Source organism: Pinus tabuliformis, chromosome X (genome assembly GCF_031772625.1).
Source record: "Pinus tabuliformis cultivar Carrire ecotype Pingquan chromosome X, CPIR1, whole genome shotgun sequence".
NCBI classification, from domain to species: domain Eukaryota; kingdom Viridiplantae; phylum Streptophyta; class Pinopsida; order Pinales; family Pinaceae; genus Pinus; species Pinus tabuliformis.
The window spans coordinates 1,739,836,255-1,739,862,529 of NC_142308.1; the positions used below are offsets into that span (position 1 = coordinate 1,739,836,255).

General features: G+C 40.1%; 1 protein-coding gene across 5 annotated transcripts in view; it reads left to right on the forward strand.

Annotated features, from left to right (window-relative positions):
- Nucleotides 1-26,275, forward strand: part of LOC149146751 (uncharacterized) — a 374,303-nt gene that overhangs the window by 180,531 nt on the left and 167,497 nt on the right. The gene's annotated exons all lie outside the window — the stretch shown is intronic.

The window sequence follows — 26,275 nt, forward strand, 5'->3', positions numbered from 1 at the left end:
GCATGGTTGTTGTTGCTTCATCATCATCTCTCATAAGTTATGCTTCCAATTCTTCAAGATGTAAGGTGCCATCCTCCAAATTATCGTCCTCTGGGTGGTTGTCCCAAATTTCATATGTTGGATCCTCATAACCCTGATCACAATAATGACTCAACAGCCTCAAGTTGTAGTGCACATAAACGAAGCTATCTGCCCGGTTTTCATTGACTCTGTTTCTTCTCACATTATGTATGAAGCTGTAGGTGCTCCAACAACTCTTTGTAGAAGAAGTATTTACAACCTATGAGAGAACTGTTTTTGCCAATTTTGGCAAAAGTCCCATGCCGCCATATGCTTCCCACCATGTGAAAGCATCGAATCTGTCTCTATCTTCCATTGCATGCAAAGAACCAAACAAACCAGTGAAACTGAAGTATTTGCCTATTTCAAGACGCAGATTAGCACACTCCTCCTTGTCAGCTACTAGCTTGTCTAATATTTGCATATATCCTGTAGATACCTCTAGATCTGTATGGGGTTTGACCCTAACCCCACCCCTATGTGTAGGTTGACCCAACCAAGATGGAGAGTAGTATTTTGGCATAAGGATATACGCCAAGGCATGTAGTGGAACATTAAGTTTATTCCACCGTGTACACACACAATTGTGAATCTGTGTATACAAGTTGAGATCATCTTTCTGAACAATATCTTTTATTTGCCCCAACATGGTATCCCTCTGCTCATACACCTCCGCAATCACTGGTTTATCTGTATCTACAAATCGAATCATGTTATAAATGGGCTTGGTGATTTCCAATACTTGTCTCTCACGTTGTTAATTTTAGGTGTGTTCTATGCTTAGAGAAATTTATTTCAATTTTCACAATTAGCTCAATATCTTTTCTAGTTTAGTAATCACATTAGCATATTAGTAAATTGCAGATAGAACATAAACATAAATCGCAGAAGACAAGCCAAGACAAGAGGACACAAGATGTGGCGCTAGCCAGGGACAAACACCAATGTGGGGAAACCCTTGATCAATTCTTCTTATATGTTCTTCAATTGTTCAACAGAGAGAGAGAGAGGGAGAGAATACATATACAATAGAACTCAACACTTTGACTTATCTAATTAAGAGCATAGATCATCTCTAAGAAGATGATACATGAGGTCGCTGAACTCAGTTTAAGACATGTTGCTTCAACTGATTTTCCAAGGTGACTCCATCACCATGCTGGACCTATCATTGTGTTGCTCTTCATCATCATGCTACACCTCACTATGCTGCATCATGCTGCACCCATCATCACTATGCTGCATCTCATCATGCTTCACTAATCATGACTGTACCCATCATTGTACTATTGTACTATGCTGAGCTATGCTATGCATTGTTGCTCCTTTGTGCAGTATGTTGCACTTTACAACATGTACTTGTTGTAGCTCCCGTTGTTGTACCAATGTTGCACCATGTACCATTGCTCCACCATGAACCATTGTTGCACCATGTACTTGCTGCACCAAGTATCATTGCTGTCCCAAGTACCATTGCTGCACCATGTACTTGCTGTCCCATGTACCATGCTGTTCCAAGTACCATTGCTGCACCATGTACTTGTTGTCCCATGTACCATGCTCCACCATGAACCATTGCTACATCATGTATTTGCTGCACCAAGTACCGACAACACTGATCTAAATCTAGTCACAACATTGACCCAACACACCACACAAGCTGCTATTCCAAGTCTTCTTCGCTGTTGTTGTGATAGTGACTGGTTAGGGCACCTCAGGCTGCTGCAACAACCCTCAAACAATCACCCAAACAACCCTTAATCTCTGCGGCCTACCCTAGTGTGAACCCTCTACCTCCACGCTGAAGATTAGGGCATAACATGACCCCAAGACCGCCCACGCTACCCCTTGCCGTGGTTGTATGGCCTGCGGCCTACCACACAACCTTGTTGTAGCTTATGGCCCACACATCAAACCCAAAACAACCATCCTCTACCTCGACCCTCCTAACAACAACTCAACCTTCACAAAATGACCTTGAAACAGCCCACACTGTTCTGTCCTTCTTTGCTAGTTAGGGCATCCTTAAGAGTGCGGTTAGGGTCACTCTAGAACTGCGTTTAGGCCTCTCCATACAACGTTATGGAAGCCTCCTTTAGCGTTGAAGCTTGTCCTTCAAGACAGTGTTAAGGTCTTTATTTATGACTCCGTTAAGGTCTCTATGACTGTGATAAGGCTTCTCCTTTTTGACTGCAATTAGGACATCTCTTTATCTGTGATAAGGCCTCTTCTAGGGTTGCGTACGAGAGCTACCTTTAGGGCAATGCAAGTGCCTCTCTCCAATGATAATCATCCTTCATGACTGCGTCCATAGTGCCTACGTCTAGGTCTCTTTAGATAGTGTCTAGGGCTAGGGCATCTCCTCTAGGCAGCTCCCTTAGTCTCCTTTCCTCTTGCGTCTAGGGCTTCCTCGACTTCTCTTCCATTAAAACCCAAAACAAGTGGAGAGAAATCAAGAGTGAAGTGTGTGTACAAATGACTCTCAAGTCACCTCCTTTTATACTAAAATGTTGAGCACGTGGGGGTTATTTGGTTGTTGACCGATCTTGACGAATTGTCGCACAACACAAATAAATTCATATCTCCATGAATACTTATCGAAATCGAATGATCTTTAGATTAATCCTACACCTCTCGATGAGAGGGATCCAAGAAAAATATTAGCTGCGATAAATAAGATGACCCACATGGAGTTTGGCCCTAGTTGCCAATTTTAACGTGCCCAAAACAGACAATCAAGAGCGTTCTGCTCCACCTGGTCAATACCTTGCTTGTCAACTGCATTTGTATCCCTGTTCTTTAATACCTACTAGTGTGGACTTGATACCATGCTCGCCAATGACTCTCTTACCTTCAAAAGGCCCCTGAAGGTGAGGTAATAACTAGCAAATCTAGTCTTCGCAATCTTCAACAAATCTAATCTCGAGTGACTACGAAAAAACCATGGGTATTGCTATGCTTTGTAATAAATTTTTTCATTTGTTTACCTCTCTTGTACAAATCACCAATCCATTGGTTTTTGTTCTTAATAATATCATGCATCAAAAGGTTCATTGTGTGAACCAAACACTTAGACCAAAATATGTTGGGGTATTTATCGTCAATAATTGCTCTTGCTGCCTTACAATTAGTAGCATTATCAGTGATGACTTGGATGACATTGTATGGCCCAATACGTTCAATTGTTTAAAGTAATGGTTCTGCAATGTTGATGCCGGTCTTGAACTTGTTTGAGTAATCATATGCCGAAAGAAAGATGGCATCGGTAACAAACACAAAAAGAACACTTATCAATGGCTTGCCTTTTACTTTTGTCCATCCATCAGATACAATGGACACCCCATGCTCAGTCCAAGAATTTCTCATTCTAATCAAAGAATGTGATATTTTTTCTTTTTCATGATCAAGTCCAATGGTTCTAGCCTTGTCATACCCAAGGCTCTTGTATCCTTTGGGGGCATCATTTATGGTAGAAACCATTTCATGCCAATAAGGTGAGTGAAGAACATTGAATGGCATCCCACATGCATAGATAAATTGGTAAAATTTTGAATCCACTTCATTGCTACACCCTTCGTCAAGGAAATTTGATATGGTTCTACGCCTTAAAGAGATGTTTGTTCCTGTGCCTCCATATCCACTACCATGGGAGGATGCTGAAGGAGTTCTTTGTGCATGTTGATGTGATTGTGAGCTATGTTCAAAGAAACCCTTTGACTTTTTAGATTTGTATTGGGCTTCCTCCTCTTCCCTTATGTATTTGGCTCTATCTGTTGCTAACACACTTGCACAAGTTTTGATTCCTATTGGTTTATCTTCATCCCATGGCCTTTTCCCACAGAGGTGCCTTTTGGCACAGGTGTATGAACCTGTGTAAGTTTTGTTGCAATGGGGGCATGCAAATTTAGTGGTTCCACCCCCTTTCCCTCCTTTAGGGCTAGAAACAAATTTCCACAATGGGGTTTGGTCTTGTTTAGTTTCTGGGGCCTCATCATGTTCACTCTCTTCTTCCTTTCCAAGGTACTCCTCTCCAGGGTTTTCATCAAATCCACTATAACCCACTTCTTCATCCTCTTCTTCATCATGATCAACCTTCCTTCTTCTACTCTCCAACACCATAATAACCAAAACAGGAACCAAGAAGAAGAAAATGCCAAGACATAGAACCATGGTGTTTGAACTTTGAAGTTTTGAGTCTGCACAAAAATGGAGGAATGGGAAATAGAGTTTTTTTTTTAATTATTATTTAGCAATGAACATTAAATAAAGGCTAGATTAGAGTGTAGATCCTACCTCTTTGGCCTTCAATCCCAAGCTTCAATCTCCCTTGCAAGCTCCTCCAAGCTCTTCTCTCTTGCTCTCTCCAAGCTCCTCTTTCCAAGCTCCAAACCCTCTCTTGCTCATGTTGCTCTCTCCAATGGATGAAATTGTGAGGGGAGAGGGTATTTTTATCCTTTTCCTCCTCCCCTTTCCTCTCCCTCTCTGCTGATGAATGTCGCCCCTCTCTCGGCCGCGTAACCTCCTTTTCCGACGCCGGATGGGAGTGTATTTTATGAGGGGGGGCGGTCGGGAGCAATCGCTTCCCCTCTTAAAAATCACTCCCGGAGCGGTCAAGGAGCAACTGCTACTGATCGGTCCCCTAATCTCTCCCTAAAAACCAGGGAGTGTGGGGGAGAGATTTCAGGAGTGTGCTCCCGGCTAGCACCCGAGTGAAGCGTGAATTGGGAGCGGGTTCTCGAGGGGGGGGGGGGGGCGCTCCCCCGCAACCCTGCGATATACTACCTTGTCACTTGGACAATTAATTTCTTGGGAACATTACAGATAAGGGGTAGAGCTCATGTTTGGCTTTTGCCCACGTGCTATATTAAATGTCACAACCATCTTTTGCATTTTATAATATTCTTTTTCTTTTGGTTCTTGCTTGTGGCCATAATATGCTTTTAACTTCTTTTAGCTGCATCAACGTCCAAGGCAACATTTGTAGGCCTAACCCAAACATGTGGACCAGGGGATGGGGTGTGCCAGTGCCATGTTGACCCTGTGGTCATGTGGACCCAGAGCGAGAAAATGATAAAATAGGGCTTGTAATGTGTGGAAGGTAATGAAAAATGTGGAATGGGAAAGCGAGACTAGACAACTGAAATCAGGGATTCCCAAGTTGTCCCTTCCTAAAACCATAGGTCAATAGGGGAGATCCCAGGGGACTAGGATTGAGGATTAATCCCCTATTTAAGGTAAGGGAACGAAACCAAGGTCAAAACCCTTCTTCCAAGTCACCCAATAATCCATGCTCAAGATGCCCACGGAAAAACAAGCATAAGCACCTGATTACACAATGAAAAATATACCTTTTGGGTTGGATTGCTCACCTTCTAATATATGCTCTCAACAGATGGGTGAGGGGACATATGAATGATGCGGGGAGTAGAGATCAAATGGCACAATGTATCGGTGACATTGGTGGCTGTCAGGGGCTGTCGGCTAAAGAGAGATCTAGGAGAAGAATCTCTCTATGGGTTCACCCATTTTTGGTAGGTAACAGGGCCTATCAGTACAATGCTGGCCTTAGACAAGCTTAGAAATACAATAATTATTATAGTATAGGGTTAATTGTGGATAAAAGTGAAGCTTATAGCATTCTCAACTATGTTGCACGGGTTCGCGAACCCGGGGGTGGGGTTCTCGAACCCGTCCCGGGTTCTCGTCCCCAAGTACCGGATTCGGATACAGGTTATTCTGAGAAGAACCCATAAGAACTGGGTTCTTCAATGAAGAACTAGGTTCTCCATTAAAAAAATTTGGGTTCTTTTGTCTTGACGGGTATGAAGAACCCTGATGATGGGTACTTGGAACCCCAAAATCAGGGTCTTTAGGGTTCTTTGGGGTTCATTTTATTTTTAATTTATAAATTTTTAATTAATTTAATGGGCTTCCCCTAATATTCTAGGTAGCTAGTTCTTCATCTTGCGAGATGAATTGGAGTACGTATGCCTTTATCCATTCAGTAAAGAGAAATAGATTGGGCTCAAAGAAGGCAGAGAACTTAGTGTACATTCATATAGCACACTTCGTCTCATATCTCGAAAAGAGCTTGGGTACAAGGAGGGTCCTTTCAAGAGATGGGACCAATACATAGATGATGATGTGTGTGTGGATGAGGACATACAACTAGATAGCCTTATTGAGCTACCTCCAGTTGGTATGGATGAGCAAGAGCCTCAAGATGAGAGTGATTCCTACCTGGAGAGACGCTGATGACATGGATGTTGATGACATGGCTTGAGGAAGCCATTGTTCACTATTAGCTATTTTTATTTTAGTATTTTAAAATTTCCTAGTTCTTATTTGGAGATGCCTTAAGGCAAATTTTGAATGTAGTATGACAATGGACATATATCATGATTCTTGTTAATATGTAAACACCAATTTGCACTTGATATCAAACTAGAAATTTTGAAATTTCATTGTGAATGTTGAATGTGCAATGGTGTGCATGTTTAAATATATATATATATATATTATAAAATTTAAATCATAAATATTTTAGTTTTCTTGTTTAAAGTTGAAAAATATACAAATTCATATATATTATAAATTATAAAATATAATATTTATATATTATATATATAAATTATAATATACCCCCGACTAACCCACGCACCCTTTTTCAAAACATGACGCCCCCGTCCCCATCCCCGAACCTATGTTTGCTGGCAACATAATAACTACTAAATTAGGGATCACAATATAAATAATAAAATTACAAGTTTGACATGGATACATGCCCTCAAATGAGCCAATTCAAACTTTTCTGAAACTCATGTTGATCGAGTTTGCTTCATCAACAAAGTCAAAATCACATTTTCATATCAGCTCAGTGACCATGACTTATGATTCAAATCAGATTGAGCCCCAGTTTGTCTTTAAAATGCTATTTTTTATGGGTTTTCAAGGATTTTTTCTTGCTTGTATGAGATACCTATTCATCCATGAAATTTTCCAGATTTGATTCAAACTCTGCTCTTTTTCCTCACTGATTTTTGCCGGTTGCAGGTTTGGTAAATATTTTTATAACCTCATCTTTAAACAACACTGATAGTGAACCAAATATCCCTTAGCAGAAAAGTTGGAATGGAATGGTGATCCTTCCTTGTGTAATTATCATGTTAAATTATGGTATGTTCTATGCTATGCTTAAGAGCAATTTACGTCAAATTTTCTTATTAGCCCAATATCAATTTCCAGAATAGCAATCACATCAACATGATAGTAAAATGCAGATAGAACATAAATGTAAACAATAGAAGACAAGCCAGGTCAAGAGAACACAAGATGTGGCACCAGCCAGGGACAAACCCCAATGCGGGGAAACCTTTGATCAATTCTTCTTATATTCTTCAATAATTCAGCAGAGAGAGAGAGATAGTACAATTACACAAATCTGTAATTTTATGACAGCTGCAACAAAACCCTAACCAACAAAGTCAAAGCTGGTCAAACAGGTCAGAATTGACCTCAAGTCAACCTCAGTCAACTTGGCCTCCAACAACAAGAATAGGCAACCCAAAACAGTCCGAAATGATGGTCAAACTGCAGTCAATGCAGGGATAGGTCTGCGGTCAACCCTTGACAGTCAACACTGGTCAAAGGGTGGTCAAACAGAGGTCTGAATTGCTGATCAGAAATGCGGCTAGCCTAGGAGAGGCTGCCCAACCCAAACCGCAGTCAAAGTATCCTCCACGCTGGTCAACGCTGCCAAAACTGTCCACCTGCACCTCGGTCAACCCAAGTCAATGCTGCCCTAATCAGATTTGCATCCTCCTTCCCACGTGTGAGAGACCTGCTCCTCCTACGCATACGCAATCAAGCTAGGAGAGAGAAGAATGAGATTGTGAGATGAGTGAGTTTATGCCATAAGGTCTCCTCCTTTAATATGCCACGTTGAGGATAAGCTGGGGGTGTAAAACACTGTTTTGCTTGCTGGCCGCGCTTGACAAATTGTGAAAAATACAAATAAATTCATATCTCTCTGAATACATGTCGGAATAGGATAATCGTTAGATCAATCCTACACCTCTCAGTGAGAGGAATCCAAGAAAAATATCAGCTGCCATAAATAAGGTGACCCACATGGAGTTTGGCCCTAGTTGCCAATTGTAACAATCCCTCTCCACTATGGAGAACTCCATCTGCTAGTCCATCTATTTGTTGGTACTATCTCTGCCATCAATGCACTGCTCTGCTCTGCTTTGCTGAAATATTAAGAAGAATAAGTGATCGAGAATGTATCATACCATCCTCTACTGACCCGAAGTCAGTTTCAAATAAAAGAGAGTGTCTCATGGCACTCTTACTGACCCGAAGTCAGTGCCAATGAAGAGAGTGTGTCATACCACTCTTATTGATCCGAAATCAGTTTCAGATATAGAGAGTGTCCCACACCACTTTTACTGACATGAAGTCAGTTCCAATTGATCCCAGATCAATATCATCCTCGCATAGGGAGTATGGTAGTTACACGATGCGTCCATCGGTACTACTATGGTCCCTATCCTCATTTTCCAGATGAGAGGTACTTCTCATGAGTCCTAGACTACATGGGTAGGATGTATTAGCAGGAGAAGGATGAACCACTCATCCTGCCTACATGTCGTCACGGGGTATCACAGGGGAAGGCTGAACCACTGACCCTGTATACAACAAACCACTAGGGGAAGGTTGAATCACTCACCCTATGGTTGCTCATCGCTCCAAGAAGTACCCCAAGCCCCCCAGATCTCCCAGAGCTCAATGTATATATCATACATGACCCGCATAAGAGGGTCTCTCCACGACTCCTAGTCGTTCTCGGAAAGTCAAGAATTTGATCTTTCCGATGGGCTTCATCAGAATGTCGGTGACCTGCTTATCAGTCCCAATATGATGGAGCCTTATTGCTCATTGTTGTACCATATCCTGGATAAAGTGGTACCTGATATTGATGTGCTTGGAGCGATCATGAAATACAGGATTCTCTGATAAACGAATCCCACTCTGGTTGTCACAAAGGATCATGGTAGTATCCAACGTATGTCCAAACAACTCACTAAAGAGCTTCCGCAACTAGACAACTTCACAGGAGGCCATACTCGTAGCAATGTATTCGGCCTTAGCGGTGGTCAACGCCACCGAATTCTGCTTCCTGCTCATCCAGGATATCGAAACAGAGCCCAAAGAGAAACAACACCCAGAAGTGCTCTTTTGGTCCACCACACTGCCTGCCCAATCGGCGTCGAAATAACCATGAAGCCTCATGTCTCCGATAGTGTATCTCATTCCATGAGTGATTGTGCCCTGAAGATATCTCAGAAGATTCCTGGCACTAATCCAATGTGAGCGATGAGGCTCAACCATATATTGGCTCAACGTGTTGACTGCAAAACATATATCCAGACGGGAGTTCACCAAGAACATCAGTGCTCCTATGAGTTGACGATACTCAGAAGCATTTCCCAATACAGGTCTGGCAACACTACCGCATAACTTCTTGAAGTTAAGCTCCATCGGGGTAGTCACAGGCTTGCAGTCCACCATTCCAAATCTTTCCAATATCTTCACCACGTATTTTCCTTGAGATAGGAAAATTTCTCCTAGCTTTTGCCAGACCCCCAACCCTAGGAAATACTGCATCAATCCTAGGTCCTTCATCTCAAATTCAGAAGCCAACTCCCTCTTACATTTGTGAATGAGAGGGTCTGCACTAGTCAGAAAGAGGTCATCAACATACAACACCAGTATGAGAGGCTTATCATCTTCAACCTTAAAGTAAAGGTTCGGATCAACTTCACTCCTAGTGAATCCCAGCTTCATCAAATAGCTATCGATCCTCTCATACCAAGCTCAGGGTGCTTGCTTCAGCCCATAGAGAGATTTCTTCAACCTGCATACATGAGATTCCCGATTATGAATCTCAAACCCCTTGGGTTGTTCCACATAGACTTCCTCTTTAATCGAACCATGCAAGAACGCGGTCTTGACATCCATCTGATGTAGGTTCCATCCTTGCGAAGCAGCAAGGGCTATGATTGAGCGGATGGTGGTGTATCGGGCAATAGGTGCAAATATCTCATCATAATCCACACCTTCATTTTGAGAGAAGCCTCGAGCAACAACGCGAGCCTTGTATTTTTCAGCACTCCCATCAGCTCCATGCTTGATTTTGTAAAGCCATTTTGAGGTGACAATTGATTTGTCCTGGGGTCTGGGGACCACATCCCAGACATCATTCTTCATGATGGACTCATATTCTTCATTCATAACATCCTTCCAAACTTGATGCTTCATGGCTTCTTCGAACAATGTAGGCTCATTTTGAATGATAATGCTCATAATGGTCAAGTATCCCTGATACCTGGTCGACTTCTTGCTTTTACAGAAAGTCCCTCTTGGTGCAATACTATGTTGCAGGAAACGTGGCATAGAGGTCCGTTTCTGTACGGAAACGTGTACGAAACATGGAAACGCGTTTGGTACGGCCGTGAAACGCGTTTCCGGCCGTACTACCACGTTTCCCGAAATGGAAACGTGGCCAGTACGACCGGAAATGCGTTTCAGGGCCGTACGACCCACGTTTCCTCATTAACTTGTGTTTTTTCAATATTTTTTTTTAATTTGTTTTTTAATTTACTTTTAGGGTATGTTAGTGACTTCTAGATGTGTGTCTAAAGTTATAAAAGTGAATTTTTTCCCTAGTGTTGATATGCAGTTCATCAGGAAGTTTGAGGCATACGCAGTTCATGGTAATGTGAAATTCTTAAAGTAAAAGTGATATTCTCCTTTATTTTTCATTTTCATCCTTTTACTTAAATTTTTAACATTACCATGAAATGACTCAGGATGTTTGAGAGTGGTTTTGCCCTCATTGGATTTCATATGGAGAAAGTAGAATTTTAGATCTCACTCAAAATCCAGCAGACTTATTTGTTTTTCAGGATTTCAGGATTGCAATGTTTCCATTGGATTTTATCATGTACTAAGGTATGGAACTTGTATTTAATCAAGAGAATCAAGCCCTCTATACAGGGGAAACTCCCAATAATCAAGATCATGTAGGGTACTAGGGTATGAAACGTGTATTTAATCAAGAAAACTAAGGTCGTTCGACTATGTAGGAGGAGACTCCCAATACAACAGTAGTCCTTCTAAAGAATGGGATGTGGATGCAGAAAATCCTGATTTGGATCTCTCTCTTGCAGCCTCATATATTAATATAAATAAACGCTGATTTTGAGATTTGGATATATAATAAACGTTGCTTTTGGATATTCCTATATTTTTATTTTCATTATGTGATCATTCATGAGTAAATGTGATGTAAATTAAATCTTAATGTTTTAGTGTAATAAATTATAATGTATCATTTATGCTTTATGATTCCACACACACACACACACATATATATATATTTTCAATATATATATATATTCGCGTTTCCCCGTTTCCAAAATTTTGGGAGGTCGCGTTTCGTATCGCTTCCCATTTCGGAAACTCGTACTCGTTTCCCCGTTTCGTGCAACTTAGGTGCAATATGTCTCTCGCCATCTTCAAGAGTCCCCCTAAGCCATGAGGGCCTCTTCCTAGAGGAGGAGGGCTCTTGAGGAGGAGGATCAATAGGATCCATAGGTTCTTCAACATCCGACATTGTTTCATTTTCCTTTTCATCCGGCTTCCTGGTGTCAGCTTCTTTATCTTTCCTTAGAATAGGAAGATTGTCAACCTTGCTAAGAGCCATATCTTCGTTAAAGTTGACATCATGACTTATTTCTCCTGGCTTTTTCCAGACCTCCAACCCTAGGAAATAGTGCATCAGTCCTAGGTCTTTAATCTCAAATTCAGAAGCCAACTCCCTCTTACATTTGTGAATGAGAGTGTCTGCACCAGTCAGAAAGAGGTCATCAACATACAACACCAATATGAGAGGCTTATCATCTTCAACCTTAAAGTAAAAGTTCGGATCGACTTCACTCCTAGTGAATCCCAACTTCATCAAATAGCTATCGATCCTCTCATACCAAGCTCGGGGTGCTTTCTTCAGCCCATAGAGAGATTTCTTCAACCTAACATGAGATTCTCAATTATGAATCTCAAACCCCTCGGTTGTTCCACATAGAATTCCTCTTTAATCGAACCATGCAAGAACGTGGTCTTGACATCCATCTGATGTAGGTTCCATCCTTGCGAAGCAGCAAGCGCTATGATCGAGCGGATGGTGGTGTATCGGGCAACAAGTGCAAATATCTCATCATAATCCACACCTTCCTTTTGAGAGAAGCCTCGAGCAACAAAGCAAGCCTTGTATTTTTTAGCACTCCCTTCAGCTCCATGCTTGATTTTGTAAAGCCATTTTGAGGTGACAATTGATTTGTCCTGGGGTCTGGGGACCACATCCCAGACATCATTCTTCATGATGGACTCGTATTCTTCATTCATAGCATCCTTCCATACTTGATGCTTCATGGCTTCTTTGAACGATGTAGGCTCGTTTTGAATGATAGTGCTCATAATGGTCAAGTATCCCTGATACCTGGTCGGCTTCTTGCTTTCACGGAAAGTCCCTCTTGGTGCAATATGTCTCTCGGCATCTTCAAGAGTCCCCCTAAGCCATGAGGGCCTCTTCCTAGAGGAGGAGGGCTCTTGAGGAGGAGGATCAATAGGATCCATAGGTTCTTCAACATCCGACATTGTTTCATCTTCCTTTTCATCTGGCTTCCTGGTGTCAGCTTCTTTATCTTTCCTTAGAATAGGAAGATTGTCAACCTTGCTAAGATCCATATCTTCGTCAAAGGTGACATCATGACTTATTTCGACTTCCCTTTGACCAACCACATAAATTCTATAGTCGTTAGAATTTTTGCTATAGCCCACAAAGATTCCTCTATTTCCAGATGCACCCAATTTGCTTCTTTTCTCTTTCGGCACATGAAAGTATAAGTAACTTCCAAAAATTCTAAAATGAGAGACATCGGGTTTCTTACCAATGAACATTTCTTCGGGAGTCTTTGAGTCCAATGCTTGATGAGGGCATCAATTTTGAACATATACGGCGTATTCGCAGCTTCGGCCCATAGAAACTTCGGAAGCCTTTGATCATGGAGCATGGCACAAACAACTTCCACAATCGTATGATTCTTCCTTTCAGCCACACCATTTTGCTCAGGAGTGTATGGTGTTGTGGTCTCCCTCTTAATGCCAGCTTCTTTGCAAAAATCATGGAACTCATTGGATTCATGCTCGGTCCCATTATTAGTCCTTAATATTTTGATTCTCTTCTCGGTTTGATTCTCGATCAAGGCTTTGAAGTGACGGAACCAGATGAACACTTCATCTTTCCTTTTCAAGAAGTATATCCAAGTCTTGCGAGAATAATCATTTGTAAAAGTGAGATAATATAGATATCCTCCCAAAGAGTTTATGGGCACCATACCAGATATGTCGGAGTGGACCAACTGCAATATATCTATAGACTTGCTATGGCTTGAGGGGAATGGTCCCCTTTTAAGCTTTCCTTCGGCACATCCTGGACATACACCTTCATGCTCTACTTTGAACTTGGGCATCCCTGTCACCATCTGTCTCACATCGGGTAGGGCCTTATGATGATGGTGGGCAAGCCTTCGATGCCATAGTTCAAATTGTAGAGATGTGTCGCAAGACATGACCCCCAATGGACTTCATCCAACTTTATATAAAGAGTCAACTTGGAACCCAAGAGTAAAAGCATCTTTAACATTCTTTTTCCAAACACGTACCTTGCCATTGATGAATGCTACCTTGTAGCCTTTGTTTTCCATTGCCGAAATGGACACCAGGTTCTTCTTGAGATCAAGCACATATAAAACTTTTTGCAAATGGATCATGTTACCCTAATTTAATTGAAGAGAAACATTCCCTACACCTTTTACGGGATAGGTGGCATTGTCTCCAAGAATAATGTCCAAGTTTGTCTCCTTCTCTATCAAATTAGAGAGAGTTTCCTTGTAACTAGTAAAGTGCCTTGAGGCACCACTGTCAATAAGCCAATTTCCCAATGAGTCCGGAGGAGAGGTAGTGGAGAGGGCCGATATAAGATAATACTCATCTTGCTTATTGTTAACAACATTTTATTCATACCTGGAGTTCCTTGCTTTCTTGGAGGGTTGACCATTTCCTTGATTTCCTGCATTCCTCTTTCCTTTGCCATTGAACCTGCCATTCCTTTGATTGGTGTTGTAGTTGCCTCTGGAGTGATTTTGATCATCATCATGTGATGTGTCCTTTCTATTTGGACTCTCCCTTGCATAGTGGCCAAATTTGTTGCAAACAAAGCATCTTCCCTTCCTTCCACCCTTCGATCCGGGCTTTCCTTTGAAATGTCCTTTAGACCCAGAATTATTTCTCCTTTTGGCATGAGAGGAGAAAGCAATGGGGTTGCCTTTGTTTGAAGGCATTTCTTGCTCCACCATCCTTGTCTCTTCTTGAATGCATCTCGACATCAATAATTCAAACCCTGGAATTCGCTCATTATTGAGAATAGTGGTTTTAAATATATACCATTCGGATGGGAGCCCTCCAAGGGTAGTGATAGTTAGTTCCTTGTTAGGAATGACTTCTCGAATCGATAGAAGATCATTCTTGATCTCAATGATCCTTAAGAAGTAGGATTGAATATCCTCGTCCTTGCTCTTCTTAATATCCTTCAACTTATTTTTGAGGAACAAAAGTTTATTTGCATCACTGACTTTAAACAAGCTTACCAATCTGTCTTAGATCTCCTTGGGGATGTTCGACTCGGAAATGTAGGCCATCAGATGCTTGTCAATTGAATCTCGGATAATCTTCTTCGCTTTGACTTCACCCTTAGTGTACTTGTTTTTTGTAGCAGCCAGTGCATTTGATGGAGGCTCCAGAATTTTACCCCTCACATAGTCCAACACTTCTTGCTCTTCCAATGTCAGATCAAGAGACATCTTCCATCCGTGATAGTCAGACTTCTCACGGAGCTTGTCTTCGGTCGGGAAGTGGGATGAGGAACCCATGAAGCCTTTTGACCTTTCCAATTGTCTTTGGTGATTGCTCTTTCACTCTTGCTTGGGCTTTGTCTTCACCTCAGCTCTAATACCATGTTAAATTATGGTATGTTCTATGCTTAAGAACAATTTACCAATGTTCCACCAAGGTCCCTGGACGAGGAGGCGAGGGAGCAAGGATACGCAGGAGCGGCTTATGCAAAAGCTCCCCACCAATTTTTAGGAAATGTGGGGGGACGTCAAGGTCTTAAAAACTTATAAATATAAAATATAATTTATAAATTGATGAATCATATCACTGAAACAAATTTAAAACGAAAACTTAAAAGCTGCAAAGCATGATCATTGATATGAATATCATTATCATATAAATTTAAAATTCTAATTTATAATCATACATCATACATTATGATTAATTTATTAAACCATATTGATGTTTCACTTCCTACTATGAACATTGAATACTGAATATTGACATAAAATTATAAAAGTCGAGTCTGTTACATCAAGAGTCAAAATTTTATAGAATTATAAAAGTGAATTCTGATACATCAAGAGTCAAAATTTTATAGAGTCAGAATAACATAAGAACATCAACATATCAAAAGATTTGCTCAAGCCTCAAGGTATTGCCCCGCTAGTCTCTGCATCCAGCTGCTGCATGAATAAATCAGGATCAACCATATAACCATCTGAATCTAAATCACTAGCATTCTCAAACATGCTAAGTGGCACACCAACCAACCCCATCTGTCTCTCATCAAGTCTCTCCTCCATATCTACCTGTGCATCATCCTCTAGATCAACATCGCATTGTGTTGCTGGTCCCTTCAAATACTCAGGTGTCTTCCTATGCTGAAGATGTAGGGCACTGTGCACAACAATTAACTTCTCCGCTCTTTTAGAGGTAAGCTTTTTCCTCTTGATAGAGTGGATGAAGCTATATGAGGACCAATAACTCTTTTGTTGCAGAGGAACTAGCAATCTGAGACAACAAACGCATAGCTAGATCTTTGAGCTCTGGAGCACCATCCCCATGCATCCTCCACCAACCAATTGGGTCATCTTGGGCTAGATCTATGCGATCTGCCCGAGCACCACGTGTGTTGAAGGGGCCACTAAGAGATGCAAACTGAACAAATTGTCTTCGAAATCTTGCCCCCTCCTCCTCATTGTACATCTTTGCAATTGCATCTAGGAAGCCATTCTTTACCTCAGGATCATCAATAGGAGGCACCCTCCCAGGTCTCTCAACATACCATTTTGGGTTTAATGCATATGCTGCCATGTGCAAAGGTGTGTTCATGCGATCCCACCTACGTTGAATGATGGGTCGAATCTGGGATGTATAGAACTCTAATGAGGGCTCCCTTTGCTAAATGGCTACCTTCACACGACCCAACATGCTATCAAAGGTCTCATAGATTTCTCCAAGACTAGGAGCATCTGAATCAGTGTAACAAATGACCTCCACAATAGGGCCCAAGAATGACACCAAATAAGAACAATTTGCCCACCAATCATTGTTCAACACCTGAAGCTTGGCCTTCTTACCTGTGTCTATCTTTGATTCTGACCACTTTCCCCACTCTAAACTCACAACCAAGGATTGTAGAGGTGCTTGTACCTCTTGCATCCTCTCCAATAAGAGAAAATAGCTAGCATATCTAGTATCAGTGGGCTTGAGGAATTCCTTCCTCCTGTGAGCCCTGTACATAGCCAAGGAGGTGTGGTGGTTGCAGATAAACATCTGCACATCTCTTGCAGCTGTCACCAAGTTTGATATCCATTGAATCTTTCCATTGTCCTTCAGTGCATTATTGAGTGCATGCACACATCAAGGAGTCCAAAAAATATGTTGATACCTCCTTTGAATCAATAACCTAGCTGATCTGCAAACTGCTGTTGCATTTGTCACAACCTGCACCACACTATCAGGCCAAACATCCTCTATAGCTTTTCGAAGAAGCTCAAATTGGAAAGATGCATCCTTGTGCTTTCCAGAACAGTCAACAACTTTAAGAAAGAATGGACCTTCTGAAGATGTCACTATGATGTTGATTAGTGGGCGTTTTCAGATGTCAGTCCATCCATCCATAACAATAGAGCAACCAAACCTCAACCATGTTTGTCTCATTCTCTCTTTTTACACATTAATTTTGGACACTTGTCTATCTAAAATTGTTGTTCGTAGCTTATGTTCTCTGGGTGGTACATATGAAGGCCCTATTCTTGCAATTGCTTGGACCATTTCCTTGTAATAAAGAGAACGAACAACATGGAAGGGAATTCCATTGGCAAAAAGAAATTTGCCAATTGCATCATCTGTGTCATCTTGATCTAAAACGTTGTACATCCCAGACACTGTACCACCCATTGCACAAGAACGAGATGCACTAGTAGAAACCTTTGTATTTTTTGATAAAGCACTGCATGGAGGAATATTTGTGGATGGATCAACATGTCTGCTAGAAAACAATTCTTTTCCAGTGGCTGCCCTTTTTTGCCTCCAAAGTTGCTCCCTTTGAGCTGAATTCAGGTTCTTTTAGGGACACATATTGACTCCTTTACCTGTAATAGCCAAAATATGTTGCTTCACCCTGGTATAGCTGCCAACAAAGTGATGCCCAAAAATATTGCAGACCCAATCAAGTGAGCCACCACCAACTTTTAGATTGTTTTTTCGGCAGTCTGGTTGCATAGATTAGAAGTGGTTTTAGAGGATTAAATGTCCCTTTTGCAAATTTTTCCAGCTCTCTTGGTGGGCCTCCAAAATCTACACCATGCCTATTCTGGTTTCTTTCCCCCCTGTGACTGCTTTCAATTTCTTCTTGTGCATCTTGTGGCTCACTACCACTGTAGCTGCTGTCACTGTTCCCACTGTTCCAAGAATAAGTCTGACTCTGACTCATAGTTGTAAGTTGAATGACAAATGTAGGTTGCAACCTGTAGTGAAAATAAAAAAAATTAAAAACATTACACAGGTTGACTAATACTAACAACACACACATTGAACACTGATTTTTTTTAATTTTATTTTTTAATTTTTAATTTTATTTTTTAATTTTTATTTTAATTTTTTTTTTTTGTAATTTACAAGAAAAAAATTAAAATTAATACACAGTCAACACTAAAAAATAAAAAAAAAAAATTTACAAAAAAAATGAAAAAAACACAGTCAAGTTTCAACTTAAAAAACATAGTCAAGTTTTAAAAAAATGAAAAAAAAAAAACGCAGCCTACAGGCACACAGTAAACACAGAACTGAGAAAAATTTAAAAAAATTACAATTTACAAAAAAAATGGGAAAAAAACAGCAGTGGGAAAAAAAACAGGGTACTTACAACTTGACTGTCGATGGGGGCTGCAAACTGGACTGTCAAAGTCGCAGTTCTGGTTCAAACTTCACCGTTCAAGAATGAAGGGGGTTGCCACAAGTCGCGGTGGTGTTCGAGTCTGAACAGGTCAGACAGCATAGTGCAGCAGCAACGGTGCTTCATGTGTGTGCGACTAGCGTCCATGTCTAGGTTGACTATCTGAGTGATGGCGTCCAGTAGTGGAGTGATGGCTTTCAGTGTTCAAACTTCAATGTGTGTTGGCAGCGTCCAACAACAGGTTTCGATGGTATGCATCCAATAGCGGGTTTTGAATGGAGTGAGGGCATCGGGCAGTAAAACACAACTAAATAACTAAGACTTAAACCCTTGCCCGTATATAATTTTTTTTAAAATTATGATTAAAAAAAATCATTAAAAAAATCGAATTTGGGCAAAGGGAAACGACCCCCTACAACCCCCCTCGACCCCCCCGAACCCTCTTTTTCGGAAATGACCCCTCAACTGGAGGAAACAACCCCCTGGCAAGTCCCCTTGCGTACCTTGTTTATTGGGAGCGTGGGGAAACGACCCCCTCTCGTCCCCAAGTCCCCGGAGCGCGGAGGAGCTAAGAAACTCGACCCCCAGTGGGGGACGCGTCCTCGTGGAACACTGCAATTTACTTCAAATTTTCTTATTAGCCCAATATCAATTTCTAGAATAGAAATCATATCAGCATGATAGTAAAAGACAAGCCAAGACAAGCCAAGACAAGAGAACACAAGATATGGCACTAGCCAGGGACAAACCCCAATGTGTGGAAACCCTTGATCAATTCTTCTTATATTCTTCAATAATTCAACAAAGAGAGAGAGATAGTACAATTACACAAATCTGTAATTTTATGACAGCTACAACAAAAACCCTAACCAGCGAAGTCAAAGTTGATCAAATAGGTCAGAATTGACCTTAAGGCAATCTTAGTCAACTCGACCTTCAAGAGCAAGAATATACAACCCAAAATAGTTCGAAATGATGGTCAAACTGCAGTCAACGCAAGGACAGGTCTGTGGTCAACCCTTGACAGTCAACGCTGGTCAAACAGAGGTTCGAATTGCTGATCAGAAATTGTTATGAATAAATATATATGAAATAATGTAAATGATAATAATCATAAATAGTGATTAGTTAAACTAATAATTAGGTTGAAGAGGCATGTCTAAATGAGACATGACCCCCCATGAAGAGACACCTGCTTGATATGTAAGCAAGCCTCTCGTTCTCATTGTATCGTTATTCATTCACACATTTAATATATAATATTTGTATCCTCATGGATATTTTTATATTCCAAGTCTTCTGGAGCAATTAATTTGTAGAAGGAACTTTGTTCGCTTCATTTGGTATCAGAGCCACATTGGTTGATCCCGGCCTTTGGCCATCAAAACTTCATCAACATTGTTGTCGTCGAGATTCGAGCGTTTCACTATAAAAGTTTTGGAGTTTCTCCATCTTGTTGTTAGGTCTTTCGCCACTTCCAAGTCAAGGAAAAAGTATCTGTCCGGACAACGCCACCCACCAAAATCGCTGTCGACGCTGCTTGTGGCAGTGACCACATCACATCAACTGTTGCCGTAATTGCTATTAGCCGCTGCATTTTCGAACTCGCCATTTAATCCCACCGTCGACCAGACTTCTTCAACTGTTGTCGTAACCTTCGAGCGTCGCCACCACCCGCTGTGACCTTTCTGCTGTTGTCGCCGAAAGACTCCACATCAAAATCGGCCTCAGTGCCAACCGAAACACTTGCTCGGTTGCTTTTCCAACATACCGCTGTTTCCCTGCATGCCGTCACTGTTTCCCTGCTTGCCATCTCCGCTATCCGTCAAGTGCTGTGACACCGATTCCGTTCTCCAGTCACCATTCAATCGCAACACCTGTATCATCGTTCAGGTCCCCATTGTGTTCCATCGACGACCATCGCCCTGACGTGTTTCGAACTACACCCGTGTTTTGTTCATCAACTGCAGCCAGACACGGTCGATCTCTCGTTTCCTCGACCTTGCTTGTTCGGCAACGTCAATGCATTGCGTTTCCAACCCTGTAACATTGTCTCGTACATGACCTTACTGCTCAGCCATCAAACTGTACCACCACCACTACCGCCATTCGACACTATTCCTTGTTGCCGCTGTGAAAATTGTCGTACACTCGTTCGCCAGTGTATCCCTGCTGCAACTGCACATCATCATTCAATCTTGTGTCGTACAAACCAAGTCATACATTACCAAACGTTGCTCGAGCAAGATTGTGACGGTTGAGGCCAGGAAAATTGATCATTTGTGATGTTTAAAGAGATTTAAAAAAATAATATATCACTTTGGTTGTTTAGATATTAACAATAAAAAATATTATATCAACCTTTGGAAAGGAATAAAGTTAAGGAAAGTAATAAAGTTATTTAAATAAAAGAATTAATTAAAGTTATTTAAAATTTGTAAGGAAAAAAGATCATTTTGAAGCACTAGAGGAAAAAGTTAATAAAGTTGAAGGTTTATAATAATTAATAAAAAAGAAAGAAAGCAATTTATATTTTATAAAGTAAAGTAGGCAAATAGTTACATATTGGAGAAGTGAGCCTCTCATACAAAGAATATATAAGCTTTTTGGTTAAGCATCATTGACGAAATTATTAACTAATACAAATAGAGTCAATATTAAAAAAAGAAATCTATACAAAGTTAAAAGACGTGAAGAAAAAGAAAAAGAAATATGGAATCTCTAAGTAATGAATTAAAACAATCAATCAGAAGAGATATAAAACAATTAACGACAATACTTGAGCGACAACATGCTGATTTTAATGAGAGAAAGAAAATGGAATTCAAATTGCGAGTTGAACGTCCATCATCATTCCCACAAAACAATGTAATCCAGTGTACCAAGAAAGTGCAGCTAAAAGATCAAGAGAATGGCAAAATAGCCAAAATTCACCAAAACAAGAAAGCGTTAGAAAACGAACATAAAAATCTTGTGGATATGCATTAGAAAGAAATAATGGAAAAAGACAAAGAAATTTCTCGTCTCAAGGACCACGTCGAAAAATTACTGGCACAAGTGAAGAAGACTAAGGTCACAAAGAAAGAACTCAAGAAGCACTTATCAGAACAAGAAGAGGAAACCTTGCGTTTAAAGAAGCTTAATAAAAATTTATTAAAACAAATCAGAGATCTAAAAGATGAAATGCTTAAAAGTCAAAACACTGAAAATAAGGCTGATATATCAGAAATCAAAGAACTTTTATGTCTGAGAAACCATAATCAAAGTCTACTCACTCAAATTAAGAAATTTAAGGATGATAAGAAAGCATTAAAAGACAAGTTAGAACAATTCACTCAAGAAGAAGTATTGAAATCTCTAGTCGTAACAGTCCAAGTTGAAGATAAGGGAATGAATACTAATCCAGTGAATATGACAACTCAAAAAGACAAGTTAGTCGAAGAAACAACACATTTAGATGTTGCAGTTCAAATGATTAACATCCCAAGCGAAGGTTTTGTAACCAACTCAACAACATCGTCCCCTGAAATAAATAAAAAATTTTCACACACTTAATAAGGGAATGTCAAACCAAAAAAGTTCTCTATTGACATCTGAATCATGAGAGTAGACAACTCAACCAAGCTATGTATTAGGACCATTAAGAATAGAAACAACAAACTGATGTTCCGGAGAATAGTGATGTAACCTCAATTCCAGTGATCAAAATATTACACAGAAGATTAATCTAGGATGGTCTGGTCCCTTTTCAGTGTGACAATTTTGTTTGTCACTTAGAAGATCATATCAACATGTATCGACAAAGATGACAGTTTCGAGACAAAAAGACATTCGAAGCTGAAAAAGAGATAAAGTCTTTTTCATTAACAAGCTTTGAGGACAAAGCTTTTTGAAGAGGAAGACAATGTTATGAATAAATATATAGGAAATAATGTAAAATAATGTAAATGATAATAATCATAAACAATGATTAGTTAAACTAGTAATTAGGTTGAAGAGGCATGTTTAAATGAGACATGACTCCCCATGAAGAGACACCTGCGTGATATATAAGCAAGCCTCTTGTTCTCATTGTATCATTATTCATTCACACATTTAATATATAGTATTTGTATCTTCATGGATATCTTTATATTCCAAGTCTTCTGGAACAATTAATCTGTAGAAGGAACTTTGTTCGCTTCAGAAATGCGGCTAGCGTAGGAGAGGCTGCCCAACCCAAACAACAATCAAAGTATCCTCCATGCTGGTCAACGCTGCCAAAACTGTCCTCCTGCACCTCCGTCAACCCAAGTCAACACTGCCCTAATTACATCTGTGTCCTCCTTCTTCCCACGTGAGAGAGACCTGCTGCTCCTACGCATAACCAACCAAGTTAGGAGAGAGAAGAATGAGATGATGAGATGAGTGAGTTTATGCCACAAGGTCTCCTCCTTTTATATGCCACGTTGAGGATAAGCTGGGGGTGTAAAACACTGTTTTGCTTGCTGGCCGACCTTGACAAATTGTCAAGAACACAAATAAATTCATATCTCCATGAATACATGATAGAATCGGATGATCGTTAGATCAATCCTATACCTCTCGGTGAGAAGAATCCAAGAAAAATATCAGCTGCCGTAAATAAGGTGACCCACATGGAGTTTGGCCCTAGTTGCCAATTTTAACGTATCATCTAGCCAATGCTTCTAGAGTTTTCTTTATAGAGTTGCCACTTATCATTTGCCCCTAGTTATGGCTTCATTGTTGTCTAAACTTCCTTGAGAAATGACAAGAGAAGAAAAGTGTTGCATACTCAAAATATTCTTTGCATAATATACAATCACTCTTTCCTAGTCATGATCTCTTTTGGAGACTGCCCCTTGAGAGAATTGTGTTATTAAAATGAGCCATAAGAAAATTTTGGTTTTTGAAGGGCCCTGGTGTTTCCATATAAGCTACCACTTTCGGTTTTGTAATGTACTTAGCCACCTCAGGCTGGGTCACCCTGACTCCAGCACATTAAAATTTCTAATTTCTTCTGTACTTGGCTATTAATTCTAAGAATAAGAGCTCTAAGAGTCTAATACCAACTTCATCAAATACGCCTTGGAACATGAACAAGATGCATGCCTGGCATACTAAAATAACATGCCTTATTCAAGTATAACCAACCAAGACATGAAATGTAGCATATTCATAAAACATGGAAGCAATTATAACATACGATCACAAGTGAGGAACACATGAAAGAACACATAAGCAGAAAGCATTTATCTTGATGATTTCACAAATTGGCTGCTAGTTGAGGATGTTCTCCCCAGTCATAGGCATTGCTGTTCTAAGGTTCTCAACAGTAGGCCACTCTCAAGCTGGGGCCTGACACCACAAGGGAAAACTAGCCCTCTGTTCCCAGCCCAAAATTCCACTGTCTCACAGGTTGGTCACTCAACCAGCCATTAGAATCACAAACTCTCTTTTTCACCTTAGCTACACAATCCAAGAGGGGATTTCCATTCTCACCAACTGCAGTCTCTTAGGTTAACCCCACTTCCAGAGCTCTAGTTGCAGGGTGAACATTGTAATTTGTAGAGACAAACCCACATTCATGAGATATACTCTAATCACGCCATTTAAATAGACTTGGGATGAACAAGTATTAATAAAACAACACATGCCTCCGTATTGCCATTAACTTCTCTTTGTCTGCATGTGCAAGGGTATATTCTGAATTCCAATACGTGGTCAAGTGTGTATAAGAATCAAATGTCATGGGTGACACCAATGTGATATATTCCTCCCTTCTAAAATAATTTTTCCTTCCTCCAAATTAAGTCCTAAATTGGCTTGTTTGTTCGCTTGGCATTTATGTTGTTGCAAGACGTGGATAAATTCTATGGACTCAATTTCCTCTACCAATGCTTGTGTTTTGATGGTGAACCGAGACAATTTTTTATTATTTTGTACAATTTTTAATACACATGACCAATGACTATTGATGAATCTCGTATTGTGATTGCGTTTTTTATTCCCTTCTCTTTTAGCATGGTTTGTCCTTCAAAGACCAATAAGGTGTCTAGCACATTGTTTGATCTGATGCCTATATCTCATGCATAGGTTAGCTTTTGTTTTTCTCTGGGATCTAGGATGATCCCCTTCATGCTTGGCACACCTAGGTTTCCTTAAAACGCTTCATTGGAGAAGATAGCATGTTTCGTTTTGTTAATTTTCAATTGATGAAATTCACTTTTTATCGGTTGGATTTGTCAAATATTGCTTTGTTTTGGTCATCTGAGTTGAGATTTTGGTAGAATCGGTCCCAGTGATATATGAGTCCGTTTAACGAGCTGCATTCTTCTTCTTCATATAGGCTGACAATGAAGACAAGAATGCCCTTTGCTTGGAGCATCTTGAAGAGGAATCTCTCATATGGTTTGCCACTCCTCTTGGAGATGCGACTCTTCATTTAAAATTTTACAATAAAAGGGCTGTCTCCTAGTTAGTAGTCAATACTTAAAAGTAGGAATTTTTCGATACTAAATGGGAGAGAACAGTTTCTGATCATCCATACCATTCCTAGTTCATCTAAATATGGATTGGAATTTTATTATTCTTAGATAAACTCTCCTGAGTGATGCTTTACTAAAACAATTGAGGGCAGTTTTGTACAAACTATATTTATCGTTTTATTTGTACTTCCATTGTGTTATACATATATAAAATATTGTAATTAAATAATATTTAACAAATAATAATCAGTATAATGAAATGACATGTTTCCAAGTCTTACAATTTGCTGCTGTACAAATCACTATAACAACTACTATTGCCGTATCAAACTGATCTCTCCATACTGCCCACCTATTGGCCAACAATTTGTTTGTTGCTGTACAACATGCTGCCATAGCCTCTGTACATTCTGCACATTAGTTCCATTGCCATTGTAACTGCCTGTCATAATACATTTTTGCTGCTGTCATACCAAACCGCTAATCTCTTTTGCCACCTGCAGCCACCACCCTCCACTGAGCCTTGTATAGCCATACGACTATTGTTATACCTAATATCGCTTTCACTGTCACTGCCTGTCATAATACATTGTTGCTGCTGTCATACCAAACCGCTAATCTCTTTTGCCACCTGCAGCCACCACCCTCCACTGAGACTTGTATAGCCATACGACTATTGTTATACCTAATATCGCTTTCACTGTCGCCTTACGTGTAACCATCTATGTTATTGAACATCCTTACGGTTCTGCTTTACAAACTGTACCTATCAGTACGCTCATTCGGTTGCAAATCTGCGTCTAATTTCCCATTTGTCCTATCAATTGTTGCAAATCTGCCTCTAATTTCCCATTTGTCCTATCAATTGTTACCGTATACCATATTTTTTTCGTTGTACACCAAGTTTTGATAGTCCATACACAGTCTGTACCATCATTACTATATTCTCCCACGTTATTGTCTGTACTACCAGCATAGATCTATCTTAAATACGGATCTAACATCCAATTTCTTCATTTGCAATTTTTTTTTATGAGCAGATATTATTTAAATGTTTTGTATTGTTATTTAATTTTTAGATTTTTTTTTAAATTTTATTTTGGCCGACATGAGCAAAATTTTAACTTTGATGACGGAGGGAGAGGCTTACACATCATATTGGGCTGTAGAATGAGCCTCTCTGCTCAATCACGTCATTTCATCAAAAACATCAACTTTTGGAAGAGGTTCTAAACCAACAGTGCAAACGAATTATTAATAAATTTCAAAAAATGAATTATTTGTTAAAGTCTAAAAGGTTTTTTGACAA